The following is a 21,270-nucleotide window of genomic DNA, read 5'->3' as shown; positions in this document are numbered from 1 at the left end:
TTCAGAACTGCTTTAAATCAACATGTTACCACAGAGTGCATTAATGCTGCCGAATTAGTGTTGTGATCATGTTCCATACAAACGCGACAATGTAATCTGGAATAAAAATAAAGAACACTGGAAACACTCAGCAGGTCAGGCAACATGAATTGAGAGAGAAATAGATCCCATGCTCGATGGAACCAAAGTATCATTGATGTTAGTCTCTGAAAGGTTTAATGCTGAGGTGTGCATTCAACATTACCCTGTAGTTACTTCAATCAAACTGTTGAGACATGACATGGTCGGCTGTTCTGGAATCCAGGGATAGCTGGCAAATTGGAAACAAAATTGGCTTGATGGTGGAAGCAGAGGGTTACAGTGGAAGGATGCTTGTTGGACTGGAGGCCTGTGACTACTGGAGTGCCTCAGGGGTCAGTTGCTATTTGTTATCTATAAGATGGATTTGGATGAGAATGTATAAGGCATGGTTAGTAAGTTTGCAGATGACACTAAAATAGGAGGTATCATGGACAGTGAGTAAGGTTATCAGAAATTGCAGCAGGACCTTGATCAGCTGGGGAAGTGGGCTGAGAAATGGCAAATGGAGTTTACTATGGATAAGTGTGAGGTCTTACATTTTGGAAAGTCAACTCAAGGTAGGAGTTTCATGGTGAATGGTAGGGCCTTAAGAAGTGTAGTGGAACAGAGGGACCTTGGGGTTCAGGTGCACAATTCTCGGAAAGTGGAACCACAGGTAGTCAGGGCAGTGAAGAAGGCTTTTGGCACACTGGCCTTCCTCAATCAGGGCACTGAGTGTAGAAGTTGGGAAGTTATGTTGCAGTTGTACAGAACGATGGTGAGACCGCACTTGGAGTATTGTGTTCAGTTTTTGGTCACCGTGCTTTAGGAAGGATGTTATTAAACTGGAAAGAGTGGAGAAGAAATTTGCAAAGATGTTGCCAGGACTCAGGGGTCTGAGTTAAATGGAGATGTTGGACAAGCTAGCAGACTGAGGGGTGACTTTATACACGTGTATAAGATCATGAGAGGCATGGATAGGGTGAATGCACTCAGTCTTTTTCCTGGCATTGGGGAATCGGGGACTAGAGTGCACCAATTTGAGGTTACAGGGGAAAGAATAAAAGGGAACCTGAGGGGCAACGTTTTTACACAGAGGGTGGTACGCATATGGAATGAGCTGCCAGCGGAAATGGTTGAAGCGGGTACATTAACAACACTTAAAAGGTATTTGGACAAATACGTGGATATGAAAGGTTTAGAAGGATATGGGCCAAGTGCAGGGAAATGGGGTTAGTGTTGGTGGACATTTTGGTGGGTCTGGACCAGTTTGGGCCAAAGGACTAGTCTCTATGCTGTAAGACATCCTATGACATTATAAATCTCCAGGATAGTTGGGATATGAACCCAGACCTTCTGACCCAGAGATAGGGATGCTACTACTGCAGTGCGGGAGTCCTAGCACTGCACAATATGAGATGGGTGGGAGAATGGATCTGGAAGGAGACACAACTACCATCTAGGTCTCACTCATAGTCACAGTTTCTATCATAGTAAACATGTACAACTTACATTGGTATCAGACAATAACATATACCTTGTTTAAGAGAAGAACCCATTAGAGGCTCAAAGTGTTTCTCTCCAACAGGACCATTGAGATCTCAACCTAAACAGAGGGTGATGGCAGCAGCTCTACCTGGAGCACCTTTCACCAAGATGACTATTGCATTCAAGAATTGATATATAACACTTTTACTGTGTCCTTTTCCAAAGAAGCTTTACCTTCTGAATGCTAAAGCATTTTTTCTTTGCTTTCAGAATCCATAGTGCTTTGTTGTGTTTTTTGGGTATAAATCTTGTGTCTTGTTCTAAGCTGACCCAGCAGTCAATGGCAATTATTTCACATGCTCTTACTCTCTCTCTCTCTCTTTGCAGCCTGGTGGCAAGAAACAGTCATGATGAATTGTTTCTTCAGTAAAGCTAATGCTTTCCTTATCGTGTATAGAGTCACAGAGATGAACAGCACAGAAACAGACCCTTTGGTCCAACTCGTCCATGCCGAACGGATATCCTAAATTAATCTAGTCCCATTTGCTAACATTTGGCCCATATCCCTCCAAACCCTTCCAATTCATACACCCATCACAATGCCTTTTAAATGCTGTAATTGTCCCAGCCTCCACCACTTCCTCTGGCAGCTCATTCCATACATGCACCACCCTCTCTCTGAAAAAGTTGCCCCTTAGGCCCCTTTTAAATCTTTCCCCTCTCACTCAAATCTATGCCCTCTAGTTCTGGACTCCCCTACTCCAGGGAAAAGACCTTGTCTGTTTACCCTATCCATGCCCCTCATGATTTAGATGCTGGTTAACTTTTAGATTGTTGTAGCTAGGTACTTTTGTTAACCAGGTGAGGTGAATTTAAATATGGGATGAGCAGAGTTTCTCCCTTTCGCACTCTCTAAGCATTAGCATGGTAATCCACTCCTGCGTCCTGACACCCCTCTCCAAGTCTAAATGGTTAATCTTCCAGCCAAGAAGTAAGCAGGCAATGTAAACATGGTTTGGCCTGAGTAGAATGTGAACCGCAATGATCTGGCTCAGATCATCGAAGGTAGTATAAATGGATGGTTTACACTATTGGCATTTAATTCTATTTTATTTAATGTACCAAACAGTATGGGTATATTAGCATTGTGGTTATGTTAATGCACTCGTGTTCCAAAGGCCTGGGATAATAAATCGAGAGACCATGGGGTTGATTTTACATTTGCGGGCATGAACCTATCTACTGACTGTAGAGTTACGAATCCCACCACGTTCACTTTGAGGAGCCGCAGTGAGATGTAATTCCAGTTGGGAAGACTGCTCACATCCCAGCAGGTTCGCTGGCTTCATGAGCAGCAGTTCAGTTGGTGGGCAGATGTATCCATTCCAAGAGCTGTCAGCCAATCAGAGATTAGCAGTTCAGCTCCAGCTGCGTCACTGAGAGCAGTGGCAGCACCAGTAAGATATCCCGGAAAGCTGAAGGGAGGTGCTTCTGCGTGTGTTCCCCTCCCTTTGTTGTCAGCTGGTCCATCCCCATTAGGTACAGTTTACCTGATCAAGAGGGACTCTTCCTACACTGCAACAGGCTGCAGTCAGACCTACCAAGGTTTCTCTGATGGGTTGCCCACATGGTGAGGTCCTTAACTGGGAGTTAAAGACCTCAGTTGGCCTTCAGGTGGGAAGACTATTCTTGGCCCTTCTAACCAATGGCCGAGGCTCAGTCTAGCACATGTGTCTTTCAGATCTCAACTAGCTGAATCAGCAGTGCTACTAACCAGCTACTCTTGGTGATGGACATTACTCATCCCCCATCCAGGGTGCACTCTGTACCTCTGCCAGCCTCAATGCTTCTTCACCAAGTGTGGCATCAAGAGCCCTTGCAACATTGAAGTCAAATAGGGGTGGGGTGTTAGGTAAACTCTCCACTGGTCAGAGCCATTCCTATGATAAAAGTCTGATGGTTGTGGCTGTTAGAGGTCAATTATCACAACTACAGGACTTCACTTCAGGAGTGCCACCTTTACTTTTCAGCTGCTTCATCCATAACTTTCTCTGTACTGTAAAGTCAGAAGTGGAGATGTTCACTATTATTGTCCAATTTTCAGTTCCATTCCCAACTCTTCAGATGATTAAGTAAATCATACCTGCTCACAACAATATCTGAACAACATTCAGACTCAGGCTGATAAGTGGAGAGTGACAGTCATAATGCGCAAGTGTCTGGCAATGACCATCTCCACATGGGAGATTCTAGACATCCCCCCCCCCATTGATATTCAATGGCATTACCATTGACAAGGAACCAGGACCAGATGAGATGCAACCAAAGATTTGGAAGGAAGAAAGGGTAGATATTGTGGGGACATGGGTCATAATCTTTCAGTCATCCCTCGATGTAGGGGAGGTGCCAGAAGACTGAAGAATTGCACATATTACAACCTTGCTTGAGAAAACTTCTAAGATAATCCCAGCAATTACAGACAAGTTAGTTTAACATCAGCAGTGGGAAAACATTTAGAAACAATTATTTGAGATTAGTATTAGTATTCATTGGAAAAATGGTGAGTTGATTAGGAAGTTGTTTAACTAACTTAATGGAATTCTTTGAAAAAGATCAATGTGGTTAACGCTGTTAATGTAGTACAAATAGAATTCTAGAAGGCGTTTGATACCATGTCACTGAACAGACTTGTGAGGAAAGTTCCAGGTCACAGAATCAAAAAGACAGTAGCAAAGTGGAGACAAAATTGGCCGAGTGATGGGATACAGAGTAATTGTCATTGGTTATTTTTTGAGCTAGAGGAAGGCCGGTAGTAGAGTTCCCCAGGAGTCAGTATTGGGACCCTTGCTTTTCCTGGTATTCATCAGTGATCTAGATATTGGTGTGAAGGTGACAATTTCAAATTTTGCAAATGACTCAAAACTTGGAAGAATTATAGATTGTGAGAAGGACAGTGCGAAACTCCAAAAGGCCATTGACATGTTGATGGAGTGGCAGGATAGCTGGCAGATGGGCTTCAATACAGAAAAAGTGTGAAGTAACGTACTCTGGTCAAAGGAGTATTGAAAGATAATATAAAATAAAGGGCACAATTCTAAAAGGCAAGCAAGAATACATGTACCTGGGTGTACATGTGCATTGATCATTGAAGGTGGCAGTACAGGTGGAGAGAGCAGTTAATAAAGCATATAGTGCTCTTGGGTTTATTCAGAGGCATGGAGTACTAGAGCATGGAGATGATATTGAAATTGTTCAAGACACTTCTTTGACTTCATTGAATCATAAAGATTTACAGCATGGAAACAGACCCTTCAGTCCAACTCGTCCGTGCCAACCAGATTTCCAGTTTCAAGGAGCTATGAACTGGCACTTCTTTGTTCAGCAACACTTCCCAGGACCTTACCATTAAGTGTATAAGTCCTGCTCTGATTTGCCTGTACATAATGCAGTACCTCACATTTATCTAAATTAAACTCCATCTGCCACCCCCTCGGCCCATTGGCCCATCTGATAAAGATCCCATTGTACTCTAAGGCAACCTTCTTCATTATCCACTTTCCCTCCAATTTTGATGTCATCTGCAAATGTACTAACAATATATCCTATTTCACAACCAAATCATTTATATAAATGATGAAAAGTAGTGGACCCAGCACTGATTTATGTGGTACACCATTGGTCACAGGCCTCCAGTCTGAAAAACAACCCTCCACCACCATCCTCTGTCTTCTACCTTCAAGCCAGTTCTGTATCCAAATTGTGAGTTCTCCCTGTATCCCATTTGATCTAACTTTGCTAACCAGTCTACCATGAGTAATCTTGTTGAATGTCTTACTGAGGTTCTTATAGATCACATCCACCACTTTGCCATCATCAATTCTCTTCATTACTTTTCAAAAAACTCAATCAAGTTAGTGAGACATGACTTCCGACAAACAAAGCCGTGTTGACTGTCCCTAATTAGTCCTTGACTTTCCAAATACATGTAAATCCTGTCCTTCAGGATTACCTCCAACAAACTGCCCACCACCGATGTCAGGCTCACTGGTTTATAGTCACCTGGCTTTTCTTTACACCCTTCCTTAAATTGTGGTACTACGTTAGCCAACCGCCAGTCTTCTGGCACCTCACTGCAGCTATTGATGATCCAAATATCTCAACAAGGGAGATCATGTTGTGACTGTATAGGACATTGGTTAGGCCACTTTTGGAGTCTGCATTCAATTCTCACTGCTATTGGAAAGATCTTGTGAAGCTTGAAAGAACACAGAAAAGATTTACAGGGATGTTGCCAAGGTTGGAGAATTTGCACTCTAGGGAAAGGTGGGGCTACTTTCCCTGGAGCATTGGACTCTGATTGGTGACTTTATAGAGGTTTATAAAATCATGAGGGGCATGAATAGAGTGAATTACCAAGGTCTTTATCCGAGCATATGCGAGTCCAAAACTAGGTGGCATCGGTTTTAGTTGAGAAGGCAAAGAGTTGTCCTAGGGGACAGTGTTTTTACGCATAGGGTGGTGTGTCTATGGAAATAGCTGCCAGAGGAAGTGGTGGAGGCTGGTCCGATTACAATATTTAATAAACATCTGGATGGGTATATGAATAGAAAACATTTAGAGGGATATGGGCCAAATGCTGGCAAATGGGAGTAGATTAATTTAGGGTATCTGATTGGCATGGACGCGTTGGAGTAAAGGGTCTGTTTCCATGCTGTACCTCTCTGTGACTCTATAAATAAATTTTAAATTTGATTAAGTATTTGGATTTCAGCTTATTCCTCCAAATCATTAGTATAGGCTTCTGAATTAATAGTACATTAACATAACCACCATGCTATTTCACCCCTAATTCTGCAATGAGTAACTCAGTCCCTGTCCAGAAGTCAAAACTTTTTTAATAGGGATTCTGTTGTAATTTTCTCAAGGGTTTCTTTTTGCTTTTCTGAAGCTGCTTTTTCATCCTTACTAACCCATTTGTGAAGTGGTACAGTCACATGGCAACATGATTCCTGTGTTCGTGTTGTCACACAAGGCAGTTGGGCTTACACAGAAATAGAATTTAAATTATTCATCAACATCCTCAATAATAATCGACTCTCCATTAAACTTAAATTCCCAACCAACAAGACTAATAATTTATTTAATGTAACAAAACTTAAATTGGTATAAGACTGCAGGCATAAGTTTGCAGCAATTACTTTTGTTTGGAAAACTTGGCACCGACATTAAAAAAGGCCATCACCTAAATACACATTCAAATACGTGGGAAGACATATATAATGTATTCTATTATAAATGCACTGGGCTAAACTTTAACCAGTATTTGCTATCCTTTATATCTATATCCTTTATATCCTATTATATCTCAGATGTAAATTTGACAATTTACAGAATGTTCATTTCAGTAAGGTTCACTGCCATAAACTAGAGATTCCACATTCATTTCCAAGGAACTCATTAACCCAATGATTTTAAAGTTTTCCCACTCCCCCCAGTTAGCTGAGTATTCCCTTGTTGAAAGGAACTTTTTCCCTAACAGCACTGAGGGCGTTAATCATATAAACTGCACGTTCAAGAATGTGACTCACCACCACCCACACAAGAGCAATTAAGGACAAGTAATAAAATGCTGGCCTTGCTAACAATGACTACTGCGTGTGAGCAAATAATACAGAAACCCATTACAGGTTAGCATTTAATTAGATAGAAAGCAGGTCTTTGTAGGATTTCTAAGTCCTGCATTGTAAGAGCATAGCCTTGTATACAAATTAAATTCTTTCAGAACACTGCAGTATTCTGCAGATTTTATTCGTCTGTATTTCTTGAATTCCAACAAACATATCTCTCTGAATTGAAATTGCTACAAACCAACAAGGAAGTTACATAAGATGACTTGGGAAAAATGATGTGGGACTGTGTTCTCCTGTAGGTTTTCAAGTTCAAAAACAGGAACTATGGATACACTACTGTGTGATGATAACCTATGTAGTCTTATTTGGCAGTAATGCAACTCAAAAACGATCAATACCACTGAATGCTTAGTGAACATGAGTCATATGCTGAGTAGTATAAGTCAGGTATCATTAGGTATTATTTAATTTCTCTAACTCCATTCAAGCGTCTTATAATCATATAATAACATTGTGACTTTCTCTGTAAAGGTGTCATTTAATTGACTAACAAATGGTGGCACAGTGGTTAGCATTGCTGCCTCACAGCACCAGAGACCTGGGTTCAATTCCCACCTCAGGCGACTGACTGTGTGGAGTTTGCACATTCTCCCTGTGTCTGCGTGGGTTTCCTCCGCGTGTTCCGGTTTTCTCCTACAGTCCAAAAATGTGCAGGTTAGGTGAATTGGCCATGCTAAATTGCCCGCAGTGTTAGGTGTAGGGGAATGGGTCTGGGTGGGTGCGCTTTGGCGCGTCGGTGTGGACTTGTTGGGCCGAAGGGCCTGTTTCCACACTGTAAGTAATCAAATCAGGAATAGGTTTATAATCTTACCCAAAATGGCAGGGTGCCTTGAATTTATGGTTCTATAAAAGAACAAGAACACATGGAGTTTCATTTATATGGTACTTATCATAGCCCGAAACCCATCACAACTTACAAATAATTTCTTTGTATAGCCAGTGTCACTGGTGCTATGAAGTACCATAACTAATAAGTGGCTTTATTTGCAATGTGATAAATTTATACTGGCACTGGATTGAGGGATTTCTATTGAAAGTATAAGTGAACAATTGGAAAAGAAAAAACTGAATTACATCAGGTTTAATTTTACTTGAGCTATTATTCCCGATTCCACTTCCACTGAACACTATCCATGAGCCTGTCTCTACTTGTGCAATGTCAGATAGTTCTGAAAATACCAGAAATGGTTAATACTGAAGAGTTTAAGATTCTGGAAATGCAGGTCCTACTGCTGTCGGAGGTCTTTACCTCATACTCAATAGCATGAAACAAGCTTTGACTATAATTTCCATTCTTGTAGTAACTGTTAATTAACTTGCTCAGCAACTCTCAACATGAGTTTTTGAGTGCGATCCCATGTACAACATCTTGACACAAGGTGGTTACTCCAACAATAAATTCTCTGCAAACCTTCCTGGAACATTTGTGAGCAAAATCAGAACAGCATAGCCCACTTGAGCCAATTGATGCATCTATGGTAGACAAGCTGGAGGCTGGAAAAACACAGCAAGCCAGGCAGCATCAGGAAGTGCAGAAGTAGAAGTTTTGGGTCTAACGCTTCTTCAGGACTGAAGAAGGGTTACTCCTGAAATGTCAACTTCTCCACCTCCTGATGCTGCCTAGCTTGCTGTGTTCATTCAACTTCCTGCTTGTCTACCTTGGATTCCAGCATTTTTGTCTCTAAGTTATGAATCTATAGCTGATACAAGTTGGAGTGCAGTGTTGAGAGTGTAGGCTTATGCCCGAAATGCCAATTCGCCTGCTCCTCGGATGCTGCCTGACCTGCTGTGCTTTTCCAGCACCACACTCTCGACTCTGATCTCAGCATCTGCAGTCCTCACGTTCCCTGTGAACAAATAGCTATGACAGATTCAAATCTGAGTTTAAATATCGAGATGACTTAGAGGAGGCAAGTATTTGACTGTCTTAGCTTCCCAGGAAGAATCCTTGGTATTTGTGACAGGGCCAGGATTAATAATCAAATAGTAGAACTGAAGAAGTGAATACATTCACTTCACATCACTAATAATGCAATTGCAGAGGGCAACTGAGCAAGGTGGGAATTAAGGAGAGAAATCCAGGGGAAGGACTTACTTGGTGAAGTTAGCTGTCGGTGAAGAGTTGTTGTTATACTTGTGAAGGTATACTGGAGCACAGTTTTAGACTCCAGGGAAGCTTAGACCTAAGAACGGAGAGTGAACAATCAAAATAGGAGCCGTCATTGTAACATTCCATGAGGAAATGATTCTTGAGAGGGAGTTTCAATGCCAGTTCAGTAACAATGAAGAATTACAATGCCTTGTTCGGCTTAATGATTATAAGGTGACCAATGGTAGTCACTAACATCTGGAGGAAGTTGCTGAAAAATCAATTGAATTTGATGTGCACAGTGGTCTGTTCGATCACCGTCAATTACCATATTTACCATGTGTTAATTCCAGGTTTTGGAAATAAGTTGGTGCATGTATTGTAGATTGTACTACTGTTATAGAGTTAAGTTGGTTGCTCTTTGTTCAAAACCATAGAACCTTGTGACTTTATTCCGTTAAAAGTACCCTGGATCTCACACATTGTCTATTTTAAAAGGAAAGTAACTGATACCTGGCCAGATACCGTAGCATAGAGTTTTCTGGGAATCTACCATTTTTGTTAAAACTTTGGCTGAACCATTGAATGGAGAAAGAGTCTGGGACTTTCCTTACACAAGCCAATTTTGCTATTGCACACAGTTGGATTTCAGGTACATGGAATGGATCCAAATGGCAATCTGCCCACTGTAAATTCAGGTCATTATCCTTCTCCTTATCCCATTGACAGTGCCATGTTCCCAAATTACATGACTTGTTCTATTGTGAATTCCCACTTACATTAATAACTAGGCTTAGTTCAAATCATGTGAAGCTAGGAAATAAGTAACATAATAGATACAAAACTGATTACAAAGCAAAATCCAGAATCTGAAGCGAGCTATTCAAATTGGTAAAAGACGGGAAGTGCTTTGATGATGGCTACTGGGACCACAGCTGTTTAACATTTACAAAAACAAGATGGACTCCAGAATCAGATGCACCTTATTTTAAAATTTATGAATTTGTAAATTTAAACTGTACTTAACAGAGTTAACACAGAGTGAGATGGTGACACAATGCAGGAGGACATTTAAAAAGCTAATAAAATGGACATGTTGGCCAGTGAATTCTATGTAGTTAAATGTCAGGTTCTATATTAAGTAGGAAGAACAATGAAAAGGAGGCCATTGAAAAATATGAGGAACAGTAGAATCTGCAAGTATGGATTTACAAATGTTTAATATAGAGATATATTTTCATAAAGCCATTAGAAAAACAAATAAACAAAGCACTGGAGTTCATTTTTTTCATGGGGTGGTCTTGAAAAGTGTTCTGCCTGCACTTCACTCAATCAAATTTACTGCATTCTCTGCTCACCATGTGGTCTCCTCCATGTTGGGGAAACAAAGCATAGTCTGGGTGACTGCTTCATAGAACACCTACATTCTGTCTGCAAAAAATACTCTGAGCTTTCAGTTGCCTGCCACTTGAACACATCACCCTGTTCCCTGGCCAACATCTCTGACTCAGGCTTGCTGCAGTGCTCCAACATAGCTCAGCGCAATCAGGAAAAATAGCATCTCATTTTCTGCTTGGAGATCCTGCAGCCTTCTGGACTCATTCTCGAATTCAACAATTTTAATGGTTGAGGCACTTTCTCCCATGTCCTTAACCCAACCCCCACATACCAGGTCTTCCTATCACATGGTCTGCTATTACACACAACCCATTGTTAGACTCCAATAGTCCCTATTAGTAGATATTCATTCTCCTCAGCTGACCATTACCGACTCCTTTGTCTGTCCCACTGTTCTTCTCTTTTTGGGTTCTAACTCCATCTAATGTTTACTCCTTACCCTTTCCCCTCATCGTAACTTCTGCATAAAAAACAACCTTTCCCTAGCTGCCATCAGTTCTGAGGAAGGGTCGCTGGACCCAAAACATTAACTCTGATTGTTCTACACAGGTGCTGCCAGACCTGCTGAGCTTTTCCAGCTGTTTCTGTTTTTGTTTTGAGAAAGATATTTTGGTAAAAATATCTGGCAGTATGTGTAATTAAACAACCTAACCACTAGGTGGAGGTATGCTCAATTTTTTAAGGAATCTTTGGAGTAAGCATGTGGGTTTGCTTGCACTGCCATCTTTTTCATGGTGCAGGGTGACACTGACCACTTACACCATGGAGTTCCAAGCAACTTATCATTTTATAGCTGTTTATTTATGGATTAATTACAGATTTAGTGATCTACATCCCACTTACAGTGCTCTTCCAAGCATTCTCCTGCTAGATGATGTAGCTGGACATAAGGTGGCTGCTCTGTGCTGTCAGGCTTGTTTCAAAATCCAAGATAAAAAAAAATGTGAAATGAAGGCCATCCGACAGAGTGCCATCTGCGAACATCTGTACTTCCTGCACAAATGCCTAAGAAAACAGGTACTACCTAAATGTCTTAAATACAAACCTCCCCTTAACACCCCACTAGCCAAAAGAATAGCAGAGCAAAATGGCCGCAGAATGCTGAGAGAAATGATTAATGATGCCCACAACAGACTCTATAAATACAACCGGGAAATGTTGCATCAAAAATCTTTATTCACTCATACAACAGACCTTGAATGGACAGACACAGTACAACAAGCCATAGATACTAAACAGTGACAAACACAGAAAATGAAAAAAACTAGACCTACAAATAAAACTAGAAAACTTATACAAAGCAATAACACTGACAACTCAAAAGTATGGATAAAAAACTTATCTGACTGACCCCTAACAGACACTGAAAAAACCGTCTTAGTAAGACGATTAAATTAAACTTCCAAGATGCGGACAAGAAAGATTTCTTAGCAGCGTTAGAAACAATACTGAAAGACAACCAACTCACAGAAGAAATCCAACAAACTCTGAGACAGGTAGTCGCACCAACACTAAACAGAAAAAAGGAAGGAAACACAATCAATACACAAGAAAAAAAAGCACTAGAAAGACCAAAAAAACATTGTTATGCTACCTGCAAATGAAGGACACTTGACAGTCATTTTAAATCAAAGAAACTACATTGAAAAAGTGAATGGACTACTTACAGATACCAGCACTTACTAACAAGTGGTGATAGACCCCACTCCATAACTAAAGAACCAAATCAGAGCCCTACTCAAAAAACTTCAGAAATCTGGAGAAATAAATAAGACTGACTTCCAAAAAAATGAAACCAGACGGATCCAACACACCACACTTCTATGGATTACCCAAAATACACAAACCAGGAGCCCCCCCCGACCCATAGTCTCACTACCTGGAACACCAACTTACAGACTGGCCAAGGAGTGACACCAAACACTAAAACACTGAGTAGAAGACTCACGCCACTCCATCCACTCCACCCAAGATTTTCTGAAGACCATCAAAGACACTAAGATAGAAGAGGATGAAATAATGGTCTCCTTTGATGTAACAGTCCTGTTCACATCCATCAACATCAACCTGGCCAACACTGACTACACTATTAGAAGACACATGCACCAATGACCACCAACTTTATCAGGAAGGACAGTATCACCAAGCTAATGGACCTATGCCTTACCACCCACTTCACCTTCAACAAAAAAACCTACCGACAAACCAACGGAACAGCCATGGGATCTCTGATATCAGGGTTCTTAGCAGATGCAGTAATGCAGTGACTCGAACAAATGGCTCTGCCAACCCTCCAACCCAAACTTTGGGTCCACTATGTGACTTTGTCATCTTTGTCATCCCTAAACAAAACAAATTAGAGAAAATCTTCAAGACCATCAATAACACCCTTACTGGCATCAAATTCACTAAAGAGGAGGAAAACAACAAAAAAACTGCCATTCCTAGACATCACAGTAGAGCAAACAGCCAATGGGGAACTTCAAACCAGCGTCTACAGGAAAACAACACATACGCAATAAATATTGAGCTACAGAAGCAATCACCCCAACATTCACAAACAAAGCTGCATCAGAACATTATTCCAGTGAGCCACCACACACTGCAGCACAGAGAAACTACGCAAAGCAGAGGAAAATCACTTATACAGTGTATTCAAAGAGAACAGGTACCCACTGAACACAGTCCGCAGATTTCTCAGCAACAAACCCAAACGAGCAGACAAAATATTTCCAGAAACCCTAGCCACTCTCCTCTCCATCAAAGACATCTCAGAAATGACTGCCAGACTACTTAGATCCCTTGGCATTATGGTAGCCCACAAACCCACCAACACACTAAAACAGCAGCTAATGAACTTGAAAGACCCTATACAGGCAACAAGCAAAACTAATGTAAATAACTTAACACTGTGCAAGAACTGTAACAAACCCTACATTGGGCAAACGGGCAGAAAGCTAACCACCAGGATACATAAACATCAACTAGCCACAAAAAGGCATGACCCTCTCTCACTAGTATCCTTACATACAGATAAGGAAGGACACCACTTTGACTGGGACAACACGTCCATCCTAGGACAAGCCAAACAGAGACACGCACAAGAATTCCTAGAAGCATGGCATTCCAACCAGAACGCTATCAACAAACACATTGACTTGGACCCAAATTACCACCCCCTGAGAAAAAGAACAGGAAATGACATCACCATAGGAAATGACATCACCAACCCAAACAAACCCAAACATATAAATAGAAAGCAGGAATCATCAGCAGTGCTTCGCTCGGAGGACCACTGAAGATGTTACCTAGTATGGTGATGAAACGTCTGAAAATGAACCTTCCAGCTCAGCGAGCAAACCTACTTCCAGATCCAAGATCCCCTCCCAACCATCCCCATCAACTTCTGATAAATGTAATCTGAGCCAAAAGAGGGTCAGTTAGCTCAGTTGCATAGGTGGCTGGTTTGCATTGCAGAGTAACGCCAACATCATGGGTTCGATGACTACACTGGCTGAGATCACTATGAGTATCTATGATCTTGGGGCAGCACGGTGGCTCAGTGGTTAGCATTGCTGCCTCACAGCACCAGGGATCCAAGTTCGATTCCAGCCTTGGGTGACTGTGTGGACTTTGCAAATTCTCCCCGTGTCTACATGGGTTTCCTCCGGTTTCCTCCCACAGTCCAAAGATGTGCTGGTCAGGTGAATTGGCCATGCTGAATTGTCCATAATGTTAGGTGCATTAGTTAGAGGGAAATGTGTCTGGTGGGTTACTCTTCAGAGGGTCGGTGTGGACTTGTTGGGCCGAAGGGCCTGTTTCCACACTTAGGTAATCTAATCTATCACTAATCTAACAGGGTTGAGAAACAAGATCTAGCCAAAAAAATAAATGTTGTCTTTAATGGTTGGTTTATAGATGCAGACAGCACAAGTTCAATTCCTGCATCAGCTGGGGTTACCATGAAGGACTCTCCTTCTCAACCTCTCACCTCGCCTGAGGCTTGGTGACCCTCAGGTAAAATAGTACCCATCTTCTCTCTCTAATGAGAGCCCTATGGTCTGGGGGGACTATTGCAGCTATAAATGAGTTAATCTTTTATTCTGTACAAATACCTGTAATGTTAACTTTTCATGTGTAGCATGCTGTCTTAAATATAGAGATATTTTACATTGGCCTTTTAAAACTAAACCAATCCTGAAAATGCATTTTTCTCTTCAATGTAGTGTAGATGGCACAGTTCCTTTGATCTTAAAGACTACAAAAGCAAAACACAAGCTTTGAATCTTAGATTCTGTTACACTCAAAGTTTCATTTAGCCCAAGAATTATTGTTGACATGCAAGAATAGTCACATCTGTTATTCCCTAAAGCATCAAAACTGCAACGTTAGTATATAATTCTCATATATTAAAGGCAAACTGAACACATGTTAGATTATCTTAAATGATTATATTTTGTCATTCCTAAATCAACATTTATGGCCTGACTAGCACACTACCCCACACATGTTTACCAAGTGTTATGTGATTAACAACTCGACTCACTGTTGTTGATGCTTCAGAAGTTCAAGATAGAATAGAGCACAGTACAGCACAGGAACAAACCCTTTGGCTCACCAATTCTGTGCAGACCAGGATGTCATTCTAAACTAATCCCACATGCCTGTACATGGTCTGTATCCCTCTAATCCCTGCCTGTTTAAGTCTGTGCCTAAATGCCTCTTAAACATTGTTGTCACATTGATTCTACCACTTCCTCTGGCAGCACATTCCAGGTGACTATCACCCTCTGTGTGAAAAACTTGCCTCAATTATCTTTAAACTTTCCCTCTCTCACCTTACACCTATGCCTCCTAATATCTAACTATCCACCCTATCCACGCCTCTCATAATTTTATACACTTCTCTCAGCCTCTGATGCTCTAGCACAAACAGTTCATGTTTGTCCAACCTCTCCTGATGGCTAATACACTCCAATCCAGGTAATCCTGGTTTTGCACCTCTGCAAAGCCTCCATGCCCTTCCTGTAGTGTGATGATTAGAACTGCATACAATACTCCAAATGTGGCCTCACTAAAGTCTTAGGCAGCTGCAACGTGACTTGACAACTTTTATATTCAGTGACCCAACTGATGAGGGGGAGCATGCCAGATGACTTCTTTACCATTTTGTTCCCTTGTTTTGCCACTTTCCAGGAGCTATGGACTTGCACCCCACAGCAACACATTTCCAGGTCTGATCTCCAGCATCTGCAGACCTCACTTTCTCCTTTATATTCAGTGTCCCAACTGATGAAGGCGAGCATGCCAGATGACTTCTTTACCATTTTATTCCCTTGTTTTGCCACTTTCCAGGAGCTATGGACTTGCACCCCAAGACCCCTCTGTACATCAATTCTCTTAAGGGTCCTGCCAATTACTGTAAAATTTCCTGTTGGATTTGACCTCCCAAAATGCATCAGCTCACACTTGTTCGGATTAAACTCCGTCCAGCATTTCTCTGGCCAACCTACCAAGTGATCTATACCTTGCTGTATCCTTTGACGGTCTTTGTCACTGTCCACAATTCCACCAATTATTGTGTCATCTGCAAACTTACTAATCAGATCACTGACTTTCATTCAAATCATTTATGTATATTACACAGACCAGAGGTTGGCTCGGTGGCTCAGTGGTTAGCACTGCTGCCTTACAGTGACAGGGGCCTGGGTTTGATTCCAGCCTCCGTCCACTGTCTTGTGGAGTTTGCACATTTTCCCTCTGTCTGCATAGGTTTCTTCCAGGTGCTCTGATTTCCTCCCACAATCCAAAGTTGTGCAGGTTAGGTGAATGCTAAATTGCCCATAGTGTTCAGGGGTGTGTAGGTTAGGTGCATTAATCAGGGGTAAATGTAAAGGATTGGGTCTCGGTGGGTTACTCTTTGGAGGGTCGGTGTGGACTTGTTGGGCTGAAGGGCCTGTTTCTACTGTAGGTCCCAGCATTAATCCTTGTAAGCCACCACTGGTCAAAGACCTCCAATCAGAAAAGCATCCCTCCACAACTACCCTCTGTTTTCTATGACCAAGCCAATTTTGTATCCGAAATGCCAACCCACCATGGATCCCATGTGACTTCAATTCTCTGGACCGACCTCCTATGAGTGGCAGCATTCCAGAATTTCAGTCAATGCAAGGGTCCTATATGGTCAGTGCTGCCACCTGTTGGATTAAGTAGGTCCTGACACCAATATCCCAGCCAACCTTTCCTCCTTTAACCAGAAACAGTGGAGCTGCTGGAAGCAGGTGTATTGCAACAGTGATTACCCTTCAAAAGGCATTCATTAATTGAGATGAAGATCTGGAAGATGTTATGTAAACATAAACATGTGACCCATGACCTCCAGAATTGTTCCAGAAATATTGACATTGTTTTCATGAGCATGGAGGAAAACTCGAAGAATGGAAGCTATACCCAGCCGGACATTGCAATTTGGAACTGCCTGGCCGGGTGCTAACGGTCACATTGTTTCCAGCTGAGCTGTTGTTTACATCTTGAACCAACCTGCTTTGTTTAAAGAATGGTACACAGAGTTAGTGACACCCAGTAGGAAGCCAGAAACATAGCGTCTCAAGGACACGCTGAAGATTCAAAAGTTATGTTCTGTGACCGCTGAATACAGAAATTTGTCACCTCTTTGGATCTTGATGCTCCTGACTGATGCCAGTTATGTACAGAGGCTACAGAATCTTTGAGGAAGGTGCAAAAAAGGGATGAAAGGGACAACCTGGAGCCCAGCCCACTCTGCTTTTTGCACCCTCTTCAAGACATCTCCAGACAGCACCTTCGACTGGCAGCCGAGCCTCACAGCATCTCCGGCTCCTTGTACCTCGTGGTGAACACCATCAGCCTGAGCAGACCCAGAGAAGCCACCTCGGTGAGACAACACGAAGACCAGCAACAGGTCTCGACAAGACGGAAAACTCAAATCAATGACTGCAGATCCTGAAATATCAGTCAACCCATAGAGACTGAGGAATAACCTATGCCAGTCTTACTGAATGGATATTACAGTCATGGAGACGTGCAGCACAGTAACCGACCCTTCGGTCCAACTTTAGTCATCCAGCATTCCCTATACCTACCAGCCTTTCCTTTCACCTTAATACTTTCTCTGGATTCTCATTATCTCTTTTCTGAAGGCTTCCCATTTTCCAGCCATCCCTTTACCTGTGAACATTTGCCCCCAATTAGCTTTTGAAATTTCTTGCCTAATACCATCAAAATTGGCCTTTCTCCAGTTTAGACCTTTAACTTTTAGATCTGGTCTATCCTTTTCCATCACTATTTTAAATCTAATAGAATTATGGTCACTGGCCTCAAAGTGCTACCCCACTGACACCTCAGTCACCTGCGCTGTCTTATTTCCCAAGAGTAGGTCAAGTTTTGCACCTTCTCTAGTAGGTACATCCACATACTGAATCAGAAAATTGTCTTGTACACACTTAACAAATTCCTCTCCATCTAAATGCTTAACACTATGGCAGTCCCAGTCTATGTTTGGAAAGTTAAAAATCCCTACCATAACCACCCTATTATTCTTATGGATAGCTGAGATTTCCTTACAAATTTGTTTCTCAATTTCTCTCTGACTATTAGGGCCAGTCCTGCCCATCCCTGAGCCATGTTTCTGTAATTGCTATGATATCTGAGTCCCATGTTTGTAACCATGCCCTGAGTTCATCTGCCTTCCCTGTTAGGCCCCTTGCATTGAAATAAATGCAGTTTAATTTATTAGTCCTACCTTGTCCCTGCCTGCCCTGACTGTTTGACTCACTTCTGTTCTCAACTGTACCTGTCTCAGATTGATCTCTTTCCTCACTATCTCACTGGGTCCCACCCCCCCACCTTACTAGTTTAAATCCTCCCAAGCAGCTCTAGCCAGTATATTAGTCCCCTTCCAATTTAGGTGCAATCCGTCCTTCTTGTGCAGGTGTTGTCTACCCCAAAAGAGATTCCAATGATCCAAAAATGTGAATCCTTCTCCCATACACCAGCTCCTCAGCCATGCATTTATCTGCTCTATCATATTCCTGCCCTCACTAGCTCGTAGCACTGGGAGTAGTCCAGATATTACTACTCTCAAGGATCTCCTTTTTAAAATTCCTGTTTAATTCTCTGTAATCTTCCTTCAGAATCTCAACCTTTTCCCTTCCCATGTTGTTGGTTCCAATGTGGACAATGACCTCCTGCTGGGCCCTCTCCTCCTTGAGAATATTCTGCACCCTCTCTGAGACATCCTTGATCCTGGCACCAGGGAAGCAACATACCATTCTGATTTTTCACTGCTGGCCACAGAAACATCTGTCTGTACCTCGGACTAGAGAATCCCCTAACACAATTGATTTCTTGGAACCCGATATACCCCTCATTGCATTAGAGCTAGTCTCAATACCAGAAACTTGGCTGTTCGTGCTACATTCAAGTGTGAATCCATCACCCCCTACATTTTTCAAAACAGCATACTTGTTTGAAATGGGGATAGCCACAGAAGGCTCCTACACTACCTGCCTACCTCTCTTACCTTTCCTGGAGTTAACCCATCTATGTGACTGCGACTTTTCCCCCCTTCCTATAACTGCCATCCATCACATACCGTTGCTGTTGCAAATTCCTCATTGCCTCTAACTGTCACTCCATTCGATCTGATAAGATTCACAACCAACAGCATTTATTGCAGATCTAATCCACAGTAACCCGTTAACTCTCCTTAAACTCCCATATCTGACAAGAAGTGCATATCACTGTACTAAAGGCTATTTTTCCTCCTTCATAATCTACAGACCCAGAAAATAACACTGTCTTATTTCCCTGCAAAAACACTGCTCCAAGTTCAAACTATTCACTTATCTGTTTCTGTGCAGTGACTTCACCCAAACAGTTTCTCCAAGATTAGTTGTGAAATTCACTGTTTGTTAATTTTCCCAGACACACTCCGATGTCCAGTGATACATGAATTCAAACAGCAAAGGCAGTAACTGTGCAGGTTGACTGTGATGTCAGTTTATTTCTCTCTCTCTCTCCAACACTGACCTCACCATGTGCTTCCTTTGTCTGTACCTTTCCCTTTCTAAAACTGCTGTTGTTTTGACTTTTTTTTCCCAAAGTTCCAAAACAATGCAACAGCATATAAAACAGTAATTGCTGCTCCTGGAATTCGAGGAAATCACCTCCAGCACCTAAAATACCTCATAAAAGAAGCAGCTCTTACTGCCAGAAACTTTTCCCGTCCTCCAATTTGGATATGCATGAGGCAAGATCAACATTAGCAAGATTAGCTTTAGTTGAAGTTAGAGAGTCCATTCATCAGTCTAATAATGGCAGGGAAGAAGCTGTTCTTGAACCTGTTAGTGTTCAGGCTGTTGTATTTTCTGCCTGACCGAAGAGGTTGTAGGAGAGCATTACCAGGGTGGGAGGGGTTTGTGATGAAGTTGGCAGCCTTTCCGCAGTAATAAGAAGTGTAAATGGAGCCCATGGATGGGAGGTTGGCTTCCGTGATGGTCTGGGCTGTGCACACAACCTTCTGTAGTTTCTTACAATCCTAGGCAGAGCAGTTGCCGTATCAGGGCATGATGCTCCTGGATAGAATGCTTTCTATGGTGCATCTGCAGAGGTTGGTACGGGTTGTTATGGACCGGGAGAATTTCCTGAGCTGCCTGAGGAAAAAGAGGCTTTGCTGTATCTTCTTGACTGTTGCTTCTACATGGGAGGTCCAGGACAGTTGTCAGTTATTGTCTCTTCTAGAATGGCTGTAAAGAATGAGTGTAAGCAAAATTAAGCAAAGCTAAATACTTCAAGCTATATTCCACAATTTCATTAAGAAATCACTCCAGTATTCTGTATCTCTTTTGATTCTTTACCATAATATATGCCTGTTCAGCATCATTATTTATATGCACTGTTATACCTAGTACTGGTAAATCATACTGGGAACCTTCAGTCATTGCTTTTAAACATTGAACACAAGTAAGTTGTTAAGATGGCTGCCACAATCATGAGACTTTTGATTTTTGGAATACAGACATTATCAGTAAAGTGTTCATTGGACCATAGGGCTGCTCTATCATTAGAGAGAGATGACTAATAGTCGTTTAACCTGAGCGTTTATATGCCTCAAGTGAAGGGAGGGATTGAGAAGAAGAGTCCTTCATAATAATCTCAAGAATTGAACCTATGATATTGGTTTCACTCTGTTCATCAAATGAGTTAACCAACCCCACATAGACAGCATTGAAACAACCCTTAGACTCAGCACCACCTTCCTAACCTGCAATCTTCTTCCTGACCTCTTCGCCCCCACCCCCTCTCCGGCCTATCATCCTCACCTTAACCTCCTTCCACCTATCACATTCCCAACGCCCCTCCCCCAAGTCCCTCCTCCCTACCTTTTATCTTAGCCTGCTTGGCACACCCTCCTCATTCCTGAAGAAGAGCTTATGCCCGAAACGTCGATTCTCCTGTTCCTTTGATGCTGCCTGACCTGCTGCACTTTTCCAGCAACACATTTTA

This window comes from Chiloscyllium plagiosum, chromosome 23, assembly GCF_004010195.1.
Source record: "Chiloscyllium plagiosum isolate BGI_BamShark_2017 chromosome 23, ASM401019v2, whole genome shotgun sequence".
Lineage (NCBI taxonomy): Eukaryota > Metazoa > Chordata > Chondrichthyes > Orectolobiformes > Hemiscylliidae > Chiloscyllium > Chiloscyllium plagiosum.
Note: the sequence above shows the minus strand (reverse complement) of the source record.